Raw genomic sequence first — 14064 nt, forward strand, 5'->3', positions numbered from 1 at the left:
AAAACAGCTCTGGCCTTCAAACTAAGTCTACTTCTTTTTAATTGTGAACTTAAAATATGAAAAAGTCCACTTCCCATCGTTTCCCCAATCCTGTTCTCTGTGACTAGTGATTGCTAGTAATTTCTTATATATCATTACAGAAATTACTTCCAAATTACCTTCTAATTATTTTCAATAGGTCATGTTAAGACTATTATCAATATAGCCAGAAATATAAAATCAAATAAAGGATCACTAAACTGTTAGTAAGCATTGACAGAAAAAAGAAAAAAAAAAACTAGCAATACAAGCCTCATCAATCTATCCATCTATATATTTGTATGAAAGCTTCCTGTATCCAATTAGCTTTATATAGAGATTTCATTTTGAATGGCACAATATATAAACTATTATAGAATTTTAGATCTGAGAGTGACCTTAGAACTAAATTATCATTATCTTCTTATATTATAGATAAGGTAACTAAAGGTCTGAGGACCAAATGAACTAATTCAACCAGATAGATCCAAATTCCTTGACTCTCAACTATATATGTGATAATGCGTAAATATGTGAGCTAGAATTTCAGTAACTAACTATGGATGCAGGACAAATCAAAATGAAACAATGAAACAGTCAGTATATACTTTATTGGTAAGAAAATGCACAATAAATCAGCCCTAACCATGTCAATAATGTTTGAGGATCTATATTACTCTATGAATAACAAAAGAGAATATAGGTGCTCCCAAGATGTTTAAAAAGGTCAGGCAGGTTCAATCCCTGGGATAGGAAGATCCCCTGAAGGAGGACATGGTAATCCACTCCAGTATTCTTGCCTGGAGAATCCCATAGACAGAAGAACCTGCTGGGTTACAGTCCAAATGGTTGCAAAGAGTTGGACATGATTGAAGTGACTTAACACACACACAGGGAAGTAAGACATACAAGACATAAATATGTAAATGAAAGAAATACAAGCAAAAATTAGTTCAAAATGATTCATGTAGACCATCATGCTACAGAAATGAGAGGCAGACACTTCATATGCATAGTGATTATGTCATGGAGGATGAACAGATTCAGCGAGGCTTACAGGATGAGTAAAAGAAAGAAGTTTCAAAAATAGAGGAAGGATGGAGAGAAGAGATAGAGAATTTGAATTTAACATATACATACGGCTACACTTAAAATGGATGACCAACAACATACCACTGTTTAGCACAAGAAACTCTGATCAATACTATGTGGCAGCCTGGATGGCAGGGGAATTTGAGGGAGAATGAATACATGTATATATATATGGTTGAGTCTTTTCTGTCCATCTGAAACTATTACCACGTTGTTCATCAGCTATACTCCAATGTAAAATTTAAAAATAGACATAATAAACAAAAGTGCAGAAATTTAATTTTTTTTAAAATTTTTTCAGAAAAAGAAGAGAAAATGAGTCTGGCTGGAACACTGGATTTGTGCATGTGAAGACTGATAGGTGTAAAATGACAGTTATGCTTTGGTGTGTGGGAGACTCTATAAGGAACTTGGACTTTACTATATAGTTAGCAGAGAGCCACTGAAATTCATTGAGGTGAGGGTAATACAAAAGTGATATTTTTCCCAGGTGACTCAGGTGAAGAGTTTGCTAGAGAACTGAGGTTAGAATAAGGGTTGATGTTAGGGAAGCCAGCAAGGAGACCTTGGGTGCATCTGGAAAACACATCTCTTCTGATAAAAGTTGCCTCTGAATCTTTAATTTCTCTGTGTAAACTATAAGAGATCTAAAGTGAGTAGATGATCTACAAGATGACTCTCAAAAACTTCCAATATTCACATTTCATTTACATATTGATATGGGTTGAATTACATTAAAATGTATCCATATGTTGAAGACTTAAATCCCACTATCTTAGAAAGTGACCTTATTTAGAAATAGGGTCATTACAGATGTAATTAGTTAAGATTAGGTTATACTGAGTAAGGCATGCCCCAATCCAATATGACTGGTATTCTTATTAAAAGAGGAAATGTGGACACCAATGACACAGGGGAAATGTCATGTGAAATGAAGACATCAAAGTGATGCTACACAAGCCAATAATGCCAAAGATTGCCACCAAATCACCAGAAGGTAGATAGGAGTCATGGTTTAGATTCTCACTCACAGCCCTCAGAAGGAACCGATTCTGTCCACAGATTGATCTTAGACTTTCAGTCTCTAGAACTGTGAGATAATAAATTTCTGTTGTTCTTAAGTCACTACATTTGTGGTATTTTGTTACAGCAGCCCTAGAAAATTCATTAATGTATTAACACTAGAAATAAAAAGAGACCAGATTTTGGAGTCTCAATTTTGATGTTCTCTTGAATTATAAGAAAATGCTACTAACTGGCTCTGCTAAGTTTAAGAATCAATAAGTTTTCATACTGCTTGTTTCTATTCCTGTGTATATTCTAGAAAAATCTAAAATTATGAAAAAGAAGAACTCTACTTAAAAAAAAATTAGAGGTTGAATCCCTGCTTGGTTCCAAAGATTACACATGCTAATAACAGCTTTTATATGAGGTCATATGAGCATCTTAAATATGCCAGAGATCAAGATTTACACTCCATTTGGATCACTTATTTCCCAGCCAAGAAAATTCAGTCGCTCAGTCGTGTCTGACTCTTTGCGACCCCATGGACTGCAGCACACCAAGCTTACCTGTCCATCACCAATTCCCGGAGTTTACTCAAACTTATGTCCATGGAGTTGGTGATTCCATCCAACCATCTCATTTTCTGTCATCCACTTCTCCTCCTGCTTTCAAGCTTTCCCGGAGTCAGGGTCTTTTCAAATGAGTCAGTTACATCAGGTGGCCAAAGTACTGAAGTTTCAGATTCAGCATCATCCTTCCAATGAATATTCAGGACTTACTGCCTCTTGGATAGACTGGTTGGATCTCCTTGCAGTCCAAGTGTCTCTCAAGAGTCTTCTCCAACACCACAGTTCAAAGCACCATTTCTTCAGTGTGCAGCCTTCGATATAGTCCAACTCTCACATCCATACATGACTACTGGAAAAACCACAGCCTTGACTAGACAGACCTTTGTTGGCAAAGTAATGTCTCTGCTTTTTAATATGCTGTCTAGGTTGGTCATAACTTTCCTTCAAAGGAGTAAGCGTCTTTTAATTTCATGGCTGCAATCACCATCTGCAGTGATTTTGGAGCCCCCAAAATAGTCTCTCACTGCTTCCATTGTTTTCCCATCTATTTGCCATGATGTGATGGGACTGGATGCCATGATCTTTGTTTCCTAACTGTTGAGTTTTAGGACAGCTTTTTCACTCTCCTCTTTCACATTCATCAAGAGGCTCTTTAGTTCTTTGCTTTCTGTCAAAAGGGTGGTATTATCTGCATATCTGAGGTTATTGATATATCTCTGGGAAATCTTGATTCCAGCTTGTGCTTCATCCAGCCCTACATTTCACATGATGTACTCTGCATATAAGTTAAACAAGTAGGGTGACAATGTACAGTCTTGAAAAACTCCTTTCCTGATTTGGAACCAGTCTGTTGTTCCATGTCCAGTTCTAACTGTTGCTTCCTGACCTCCATATAGATTTCTCAAGAGGCAGATCAGGTGGTCTGGTATTCCCATCTATTGAAGAATTTTCCATAGTTTGTTGCGATCCTCACAGCCAAAGGTTTTGGCGTAATCACTAAAGCAGAGGTAGATGTTTTTCTGAAACTCTCTTGCTTTTTCAAGGAGCCAAAGGGATGTTGGCAATTTAATCTCTGGTTCCTCTGCCTCTTCTAAATCCAGCTTGAACATATGGAAGTTCATGGTTCATATACTATTAAAGCCTGGCTTGGAGAATTTTCAGCATTGCTTTGCAAGTGTGTGAGATGAGTGCAATTGTGCGGTAGTTTCAGCATTCTTTGGCATTGCTTTCTTTGGGACTGGGATGAAAACTGACCTTTTTGAGTCCTGTGGCCACTGCTGAGTTTTCCAAATTTTCTGGCATACTGAGTGCAGCACTTTCACAGCATCATCTTTTAGGATTTGAAATAGCTCTATTGTAATTCCATCACTTCCACTAGCTCTGTCTGCAGTGATGCTTCCTAAGGCCCACTTGACTTCACATTCCAGGATGCCCGACTCTAGGTGAGTGATCACACCATCATGTTTATCTGGGACATAAAGATCTTTTTTGTATAGTTCTTCTGTGTATTCTTGCCATTTGCTCTTAATATCTCCCACTTCTGTTAGGTCCATACCATTTCTGTCCTTTATTGTGCCCATCTTTGCATGAAATGTTCCCTTGGTATCTCTAATTTTCTTGAAGAGCTCTCTAGTCATTCCCTTTCTGTTTTCCCTCTATTTCTAGGCATTGATCACTGAGGAAGGCTTTCTTATCTCTCCTTGATATTCTATGGAACTCTGCATTCAAATGGATATATCTTTCCTTTTCTCCCATGTGTTTTGCATCTTTTCTTTTCTCTGCTATTTGTAAGGCCTCCTCGTACAGCCATTTGGCCTTTTTGCACTTCTTTTTCTTGAGGATGGCCTTGTTCACTGCCTCCTGTAAAATGTCATGAACCTCTGTCCATAGTTCTTCAGGCACTCTATCTGTCAGATCTAATCCCTTGAATCTATTTGTCACTTCTACTGTATAATCATAAGGGATTTGATTTAGGTCATACCTGAATGGTCTAGTGGTTTTCCCTACTTTCTTCAATTTAAGTCTGAATTTGGCAATAAGGAGTTCATGATCTGAGCCACAGTCAGCTCCCGGACTCTTCTGACGGTATAGAGCTTCTCCATCTTCAGCTCCAAAGAATATAATCAATCTGATTTCGCTATTGATCATCTGGTGATATCCACATGTAGTCTTCTCTTGTGTTGTTGGAAGAGGGTGTTTGCTATGACCAGTGCTTTCTCTTGGCAAAGCTTTGTTAGACTTTGCCCTGCTTCATTTTGTACTCCAAGGCCAAATTTGCCTGTTACTCCAGGTATCTCTTGACTTCCTACTTTGGCATTCCAGTCCCCTATAATGAAAAGGACATCTTTCTTGGGTGTTAGTTCTAGAAGGCCTTGTACTTCTTAAAACTGTTGAATTTCAGCTTCTTTAGCATTACTGGTCAGGGCATAGACTTGGATTACTGAGATATTGAATGATTTGCCTTGGAAACGAACAGAGATCATTCTGTCGTTTTTGAGATTGCATCTAAGTACTGCATTTCAGACTCTTCTGTTGACTATGATAGCTATTCCATTTCTTCTAAAGGATTCTTGCCCATAGTAGTAGATATAATAGTCATCTGAGTTAAATTCACCCATTCCAATCCAATTTAGTTCGCTGATTTCTAAAATGTTGTTCACTCTTGCCATCTCCTGTTTGACCACTTCCAATTTGCCTTGATTCATGGACCTAACATTCCATTTTCCTATGCAATATTGCTCTTTACAGCATTGGACTTTACATCTATCACCAGTCACATCCACAAGTGGGCATTGTTTTTGCTTTGGTTAAGTCTCTTTATTCTCTCTGAAGTTATTTCTCCACTGATCTCCAGTAGCATATGGGGCATCTACCAACATGAGGAGTTCATCTTTCTGTGTCCTATCTTTTTGCCTTGTCATACTGTTCATGGGGTTCTCAAGGCAATAATACTGAAGTGATTTCCCATTTCTTTCTCCAGTGGACCACGTTTTGTCAGAACTCTCCACCATGACTCATCTGTCTTGGGTCACTCTACATGGCATGGCTAATAGTTTCATTGAGTTAGACAAGGCTGTGGTCCATGTGATCATATTGATTAGTTTTCTGTGACTGTGGTTTTCATTCTATCTCCCCTCTGATGGAGAAGGATAAGAGGCTTATGGAAGCTTCCTGATCCCAAGAAAATTACTCTTACCCATTATTCCCACTGGCCACCCAGGTGGTGCTAGTAGTAAGGAACCTTCCTGCCAATGCAGAAGATTTAAGAGACACAGGTTTGATCCCTGAGTTGGGAAGATCCCCTGGAGAAGGAAATGGCAACCCACTGCAGTATTCTTGCTGCAATATCCCAGGGACAGAGGAGACTGGCAGGCTACAGTCATAGGGTCAGAAAGATTTGGACACAACTGAAGCAACTGAGCACACACATTATTCTCACTGTTGCACAGGAAGTTACCAAATGTGAAGACGTGTTAAAAAAATATAAGGTTATTATAAATAATTTGGCAATAATTTTCATTATTAGAGTGATCATGTTAAAACATTTCTACATTTTACTCTTTTTAAAGTTATTCCTAAATTTAGTTAGTAAAATTCAAAGTAAGAATAGACAATTTTTCAGTAGGATAAGATGACCAAACAGTCCATCTTCCTTGAGAGAATAGTAACCACTCTAATTTTTCTGAAGGTGCCATTTGTCTTAATTAGCAAGTAAGAATTATAATTTATTTTCATTTCCTATAGCCTTTCCCACAAAGCACTTCCTACTTATAGTTAATCTCATTAGGAAATCACTTATTAACAGATGTTGTTAAGTTTATTCTCAAATGTCCTTGTGAATACCCATAATTTCTTATGAACATTTTACCTCTCAGAAAAATCAATGTACTTCTGAGGTTTAATTTTCCGAGTACACAGTTTTAGGTTCATTTTGAGAATACAGGGCTGACCTGATGGCTCTGATGCTAAAGAATCTGCCTGCAATGCAGGAGACCCAGGTTCCATTGCTGGGTCAGGAAGATCCCCTGGTGAAGGGAATGGCAACCCACTCCAGTATTCTTGCCTGGAGAATTCCATGGACAGAGGAGCCTGGCAGGCTACAGTCCATGGGGTTGCAAAGAGTCGGACATGACTGAGCTACTAATACTTTGAGAGTACACACTTTAGGATGATAACATTTTACCAAGAGTTGTTTTTCTTTTCCCCTTTCTATTAAGACCTGTGGTGAAAGATATCTTGCTAAGCAGCATTTTGATTCTCCTTTCCCCTACTCAGTACTACCTGCCCTATAAAGTATCAAGCCTTTTCTAGGTACTCAAGGCCTTCTGCAGCCTGCATCTTATCTTTCTCCGGCTTCCTCATCCACTAATCCTCTAAAGAAAATCTGTGCTTCTAGTTTTCTATTTAAGGCATAGTCTGCTAAACCCTATGCATTCAGCTTTTGCTCCTCTTCCAGTTTATCACTGTTGGAATATTTCTCATTCTTAGGCTGAGCCCATGTCAAACCTTTCCTCATATCCCACCTGGTCTTCCTAAGCAGACATGATTTCTCATTCTGCCTTTGTACAGCTGTTGGTTTACACAAATACACACTGGCTTGTGAACACTGTGCGTGAGTGAGTTTTCCAGCTCTACCCTGAGGGCAAAGGACATTTCCTATACAGTTGTTTCTCAATGCATCCACATCTATGAAAGTAATACAAATATGTTGTTGCAATAGAGCTTATGTGAGTCTAAAGACTCTAGAACTCTTAAACTTCTTGAATCATTGGTTCTGAGATTCCCTATAAGTAATATCATTTCTTTATCTGTGGCCATGATTCCATCAATTCTTGATCCCAATAATCTTCATTTCTTCCTATGTTAAGTCGAAAGCTTCTCAATCTTTATTTTCTTTGTGACCTAACATGGTTTAGTGTTTTATTTTACAAAGAATCTGTTCTATAAATATATGCTATTTGAAATAATAAATAATTGTGCCCCTCTATCACATAAACATCTTATAGAAAAATAAATAGCACACTAAAACAAATAAAACTTGATCTAACTTTGCTGTCAAATGTATTATAATATGTAATATTCATAATTTTATCAAATTATCTGATATGTAATAGACACTAAAAGTTTTCATTTCCCCCTACTTAATGTTTCCTTAATTACCCTAGCCTTAAGTCCCTGTTTTTCAATAACCCAGTGACTCTTTTTGTGTTGTCTTTGTTCTTCATTTCTGCTACCCTGGGGATCACCCTTATCTGTTATCTTAAGGACTCTGTCTCCACAGCCTAATTGACACTGAGTAATTAATTTTTCCTCTTATCTTTTCAACAAAGCCTTCACAGCACATGGATTATATCACCATTCAGGGCTCTGATCTTGCTTTCTGGTCTCTTCTACTATGTATCTCTCCAGGCTTCCCTGTGGCTCAGCTGGTAAAGAATCCGCCTGCAATGCAGGAGACCTAGGTTCAATCTCTGGGTTGTCCTCTGGAGAAGGGAAAGGCTACCCTCTCCAGTATTCTGGCCTGGACAATTCCATGGACTGTATAGTCCATGGGGTTGCAAAGAGTCAGACACGACTGAGCGACTTTCACTTTCACTTGAACTCCATTGTTGCATCTCCAAATGATCAATTTTCCTTGAAAGACCTCACTTTCCCATTAATGTTAACACATCTATTACTGAAAGGATTCCTTAGAGTTACACTCTATTTAATCCCTTCAGTAAGGTTCAACTGAAAAGTCTGAGAAACATGAAAGATCATAGATATATAAATTCATAGATAAAATATGAGTACAGTTTTTATTTGGAAATATTTCACATATACCTTTGTATGCATGGACATTTATTTAAGTGCCATATTATTTAGGAGTTTCAATACCAATCAGCTTCACTATATATGTCATTCCTGGGGACAATAAATTATCTTTAGATAATCAGGGGAAACTTGCCCTATAAAATCTGATTTAAAAGAGTACTAGTTGGCATAATCTTTTACCCTATTATAAAAATGTAAGTGTGCTAGTTGGCACAATTTTTTACTCTGTTATAAAATATTAAGATGGTATACTTGATGAAAATAAATAGGAAAATGATATGCAATCTTATCAGTGAAATAAATAAGCATTTTCACAATCTGTGGACGTTGGTTGTCTAAGAGATTACTTGCATTTTCTGGAAATGTTTATTTGTTTGCCCCAAAGCAAAATGCTCTCATTTAAGTAATCTTGCACAGGCTCTGTTTGAATGTATTACAGCCCTTTTAGTTTAATTATACAAATAAAAGAAATTACAATGATTTTTGAAGTGAAAATTAACTGTACCTCTGATACTATTTAACGTAATTAGAGCATGGTAATAAGGGGAGACCATTTAATTAGTATATATGCTCTGATATTGCTTCAACTCTATTGTATTTACTAGCCAAACTGTTTGATAGCTATATTAGGAAACTTCAAGTTGTAACTAAGTGACAAGGTAGACCAAAAAATATAATTAGTCTTTGTAATGTCCTTGATGGTCAAAGCTATGTCTTATAAATTTTAGTGTCTCCAGCAACTAGCATATTGCCTTAAATACAGTAAATAAGCACTCAGTAATTTGTGTGCTGAGTATTAACTTGAAAGGAAGTCTAGAAACTATTTTCAACTAAGCTTTTACAAGCCAAAAAGATCAGTTTTCTGCTTTTTTTCTTCCATCAGTGAAAAATAACTTTTCAGGGAAAGTGCAACATTCACCGTTTATAGCCACTTTTGATTTTTATATTTATGTAGTTCATTACTTTTTTCCAGAAGAAAGAAAATACTTCTAATCTGATGTGAAAACAGTTTTATCACTTTTGAAACTTTAACAACATAAATATATGTGCATTAATAATTGTGATCTTTTCTCTTTTGGACAAAATGTGCAACGCAGAGGAAGTCAATCCATTTAATACAAAAGGAGAGAGTAACAGCTCTGCTCTACTTCATTAATTTTGACAAATTTTAAGTCTTAAATTCTTTAGCATAAAAAAAAAACCTCACATTTAAGTAAAATAGTTCTTAATTTTTACCATTACTTTTCATTCACCATTCCCCTGTAATATTTTGTTTGTACATAAAAAAGTTATCCTTAAGTTTAATGGACTTATAAAATGTAGCAGTAAATTAATAATGTTGATCTATTCTATTTATCAATATTCATAAAAATTTACAATTAGATAATACTATCCTTAATAGAAATAGGCACACTTCAGAAATACCTAAGGGATTCATAAAATAATGCAAATGAATTCTAAATACAGTATCAGCATTATCTTCTGAATGTTGTTTTTGCTTACAAGTATAACATCAGTTTGAAAGTTAGGATAACTAGATGATGTTTCTGTTTTTGTAACCTTGGGCAAGTCATTCCACTTCTCAGGACCCCAGCTTCTTAATTAGAAAAAGAAGAGGTTCAATAAAATGGCCTCCAAAGACCAGTCTAGTTAAAACTAATAACAACTGAATAATAGCTGTCTCTTACTATGTGCTAAGGCTTGATTAAAGAATTGATGCTTTTGAACTGTGGTGTTGTAGAAGACTCTTGAGAGTCCTCTGGACTGCAAGGAGATCCAACCATCCATTCTAATGGAAATCAGTCCTGAATATTCATTGGAAGGACTGATGCTGAAGCTGAAACTCCAATACTTTGGCCACCTGATGTGAAGAACTGACTCATTGGAAAAGACCCTGATTCTGGGAAAGACTGAAGCCAGGAGAAGAAGGGGACAACAGAGGATGAGATGAATGGATGGCATCACCGACTCAACGGGCATGAGTCTGAGTAAACTCTGGGAGTTGGTGATGGTCGGGGAAGCCTGGCGTGCTGCAGTCCATGGGGTTGCAAAGAGTCAGAGACGACTGAGCGACCGAGCTGAACTGAACTGAAGGCTTGATTGTTTAATCCTCATAGCACTATATGTGGTAGCTGCTATTATTATCCACATTTTACACGCAGGAAAGGTGAATTTAGAGAGGTTGAGGAACTTGCTCAAGGGCACAGGGTTTAAAGATGACAGTTAGGAATCAAAGCTGGACAGCATGAATTAATAATCTGTGCTTCTAACTGCTACAGTGTACTGACCCATTTCATGAAGAATACCACATGTTTTTGCTTATGGCATTAATTGAAACTTTCATTCTTTTCCCATTGGTGTTTCGGGAAATAGAATGAACTTTAAAGTCAATAATATTGAGTTTCATCCCAGCTCTATTGTCTATTACTGCTTTGTGAACTGGGACTAGGTACTTACACTCAGAATCTGTTTTCTCATCCATGAAATGAGACTACTCATTTCACAAGTCTGTTTTTTAAGGGTTAAGATGAAAGATGCATGCTCTAACATAGCTCCTGGCACACAATGACAGGCATTCAATCAATCTGTTTTCTTCTCTCATGTTTAGGCTATAGAAACTGATGCTAAGATCTAGAATTTGAAATTAAGACTGTATAGTAGGCCTTTTTAGGATTCACACTTTGGTAGCTCAAATGAAACTTACAAGGAAACCAGTGCATAAATATAGAAAGTCATATAATGAAATTAAGAAGAGAAAAACTGTCACATTTCTCTAGGGTGTACACAGTATGTACACAGTGCTCCTGAGACCTAAAAACTGGAATTCTGGGGATCTGTTCAGTTAAATCTTTATACTAATGCCACAGACACACAAACAGTCAAGATTACCTGGTAATGATGGAACAGGTTGTTAGAAGCTCGGATTTTTGTCCTCAACCTTATATACTCTGCCTCCTACTTAAATCTCTAAACAAGAATAGAATTTATTTAGTTTTCAGATATATTTCATAAAATATAAATAAACAGACAATATTATAAACATAAAATTACTGAGAAAAAATGATAATTAGGACATTGCCCAATTTTCTTATTATTCAAATTAATCTCCAAAATCAGTCCCTCTCCTACCTCACAGTTTTGTTATAATTAAGAATATTAAAAAAGAAAAAACTAAGAAAAAGAACTCTTAGCATACATCTTCCTTTGAATTCTTGAGTGACAAAGGCTTAAATATTTAAGAGGATGAGCTGAATGAGAACTAAATTGACAGTAGGATTACTTTTGAGGGAGATTCAAGGATATGGATTAAATGTAGTCTTTTTTATATGGAAACTTTGAATTCAGATAAGAACCACTTCCCTTTTATTTCTATTGAGTTCAAAATTTAACTTCTATTGAGTTCTAAGTAAAAGTAAAGTTTTACTTTGGTCTGCTACTGAGAAATTACTATTAAATATTTTTGTGTTTAAAAATTGTGGTTCATAAAGATGCCACTGGGAAAAAAGAAAACCTGTTTCCCTTTGCTTAGCTGATTGTACAAAACAAGAGAACAAACCAAGTTTAAACAGCTTTTTTTAAAAAGGAGTAGAATATTATTATGTAATTAATTGATTTCATTTCACGAAATACAGCTTTACTCAGAAATGAAAATGTCAGTTGCTCAGTCATGTCAGACTCTTTGTGACCCCATGAACTGTAGCCTACCAGGCTCCTCTGTCCATGGAATTCTCCAGGCAAGAATACTGGAGTGGGTTGCCATTCCCTTCTCCAGGGGATCTTCCTGACCCAGGGATGGAACCCACATCTCCCACATTGCAGGAAGATTCTTTACCATCTGAGCCAACAGGGAAGGCCATATGCCTAAAGATTAACACAGATTTGAAAATAAAACGTGACCTTGATTACAAAACTAAGAATTATTATATAAAACAAATAAACTCTAACATAAAAAAAGTTATACTGTACAACTGAAGGTAAATAATTAATCTTATTTTATATATGACATTTTAAGAAACCATAGAATTAAGGGAACTAGGATGTATAATAAATCAAAATAATATAGGTGGCTCTGGTTTGCCTTTTTATACATCTGATAAAATTTTCTTAAAATTAAAATTTTCCCTTTACAAATTTTAATTTCTTACAATTAGCTATAACAGAAGTCATTACAGAATTGTACCAAAATAGTGATGTCAAATTCACTATTTACTAGTCTGTAGGGATTTCTCAGTGAAAACAGTGCTTGGAAGAAAAACTGAATAATTTACTTAATATTTATCCATGTATGAGAAAAATTATAAAGGGAACAGGTTATTCTAGGCATAATTCCATAACTACCATAGATGCATTATTATGTCAGATGTATCACTTTAGGTTGAAATAGATTTTTTAATTAAAATGATTAAAATGTCAAATTAAGCTCTGGTATTGTGAAAATGTACAAAATTATTACAATTCATGGAATATTTCCAAACTTTTAAAAGCATTTCAATGTGAAAGATGGACACTTTTTAAGGAACACAGATCAGTTTGTACCATGCAGAATTTACAAAAGCTAAAGCACTTACAGATTGGCATGTACCTTAAATCTTTCTTCCTGTGGTTTCAATATTTTAAAGTACCAGGCATTATGGTGAGTGATTAAAATTGTCAACTATTTCACTGTTCTCAATGATTCAAACCTATATGGTCACAGGGCATATGGGAGTGGATTAAATGTACTAATCTGTCTATTCAAATATTATGTTTTGAATCATAGATTCAAATCTATGTTTGTTTGTTTCCTTTGAAGTGTAGTCCTCCCTTTTGGGAATGTTGACTACTTTTTCTGCAGCTCTAGAGGCTATAAGATAAAGCCATATATAAATTAAAGATGGAAAGAACGCACCTATTGCTAGAAAATAAATGAAGCATCACTATCTTTTAAATGAAGAACACACTTAGCAACTCTTCATGCTTATAGGACTGCCAAAAATAAATCTTTGAATTTTCATAAACTCTTCACAAAGCCAGAATGTCAGTCATGCAAAGTTAGACATGGATGATTTGAAGCATACACAAACAACTTTGCCTCATTTGGGAAATCTTAACTGAGTGGTAATTTTGGAAATGGTGGTCAGTCAAGCAGAAATCACTTTGAAACATTCTATTGGTGGTCTCCTAAACACAGTCTTGTAAATCCCTGGTTCCTTGAACCTGCTGCAGACTGGTAGGAAGGTCTCTTAGAGGTCATCTAGCCCAGGTTTCCATTGAATTAAAAAAATCTCTTTAACAAGAAAATGCTCATCAGGTTATGCTTCGCATTTCCATGAGGTATGAGGGGGATAGATAGAATTTACAACTTGGCTGCCCAGACCCAGCTCATCTTGGAAGGACTGTTGTTCCCATAGGGTTACTACGGGAGTACTAAACTGCACCACATCAAGTATGGTAGAATTTAAAGAAACATTACTCACAAAGAAGGTACAGCAACTATTAGCTTCAGATCTAAGAGCATCTTATCTTAGTAGAAAAGGTTGCAATACAACTACAATGCTCAGATTCAAGGAATATTCAACTTAGAAAA

General features: G+C 36.0%; 1 protein-coding gene across 13 annotated transcripts in view; it reads right to left on the reverse strand.

Annotated features, from left to right (window-relative positions):
- Positions 1-14064, reverse strand: part of MAGI2 (membrane associated guanylate kinase, WW and PDZ domain containing 2) — a 1406842-nt gene that overhangs the window by 1278247 nt on the left and 114531 nt on the right. The window lies entirely within an intron of this gene.

Source organism: Odocoileus virginianus, chromosome 1 (assembly GCF_023699985.2).
Source record: "Odocoileus virginianus isolate 20LAN1187 ecotype Illinois chromosome 1, Ovbor_1.2, whole genome shotgun sequence".
In the NCBI taxonomy this organism is placed as follows: Eukaryota; Metazoa; Chordata; class Mammalia; order Artiodactyla; family Cervidae; genus Odocoileus; species Odocoileus virginianus.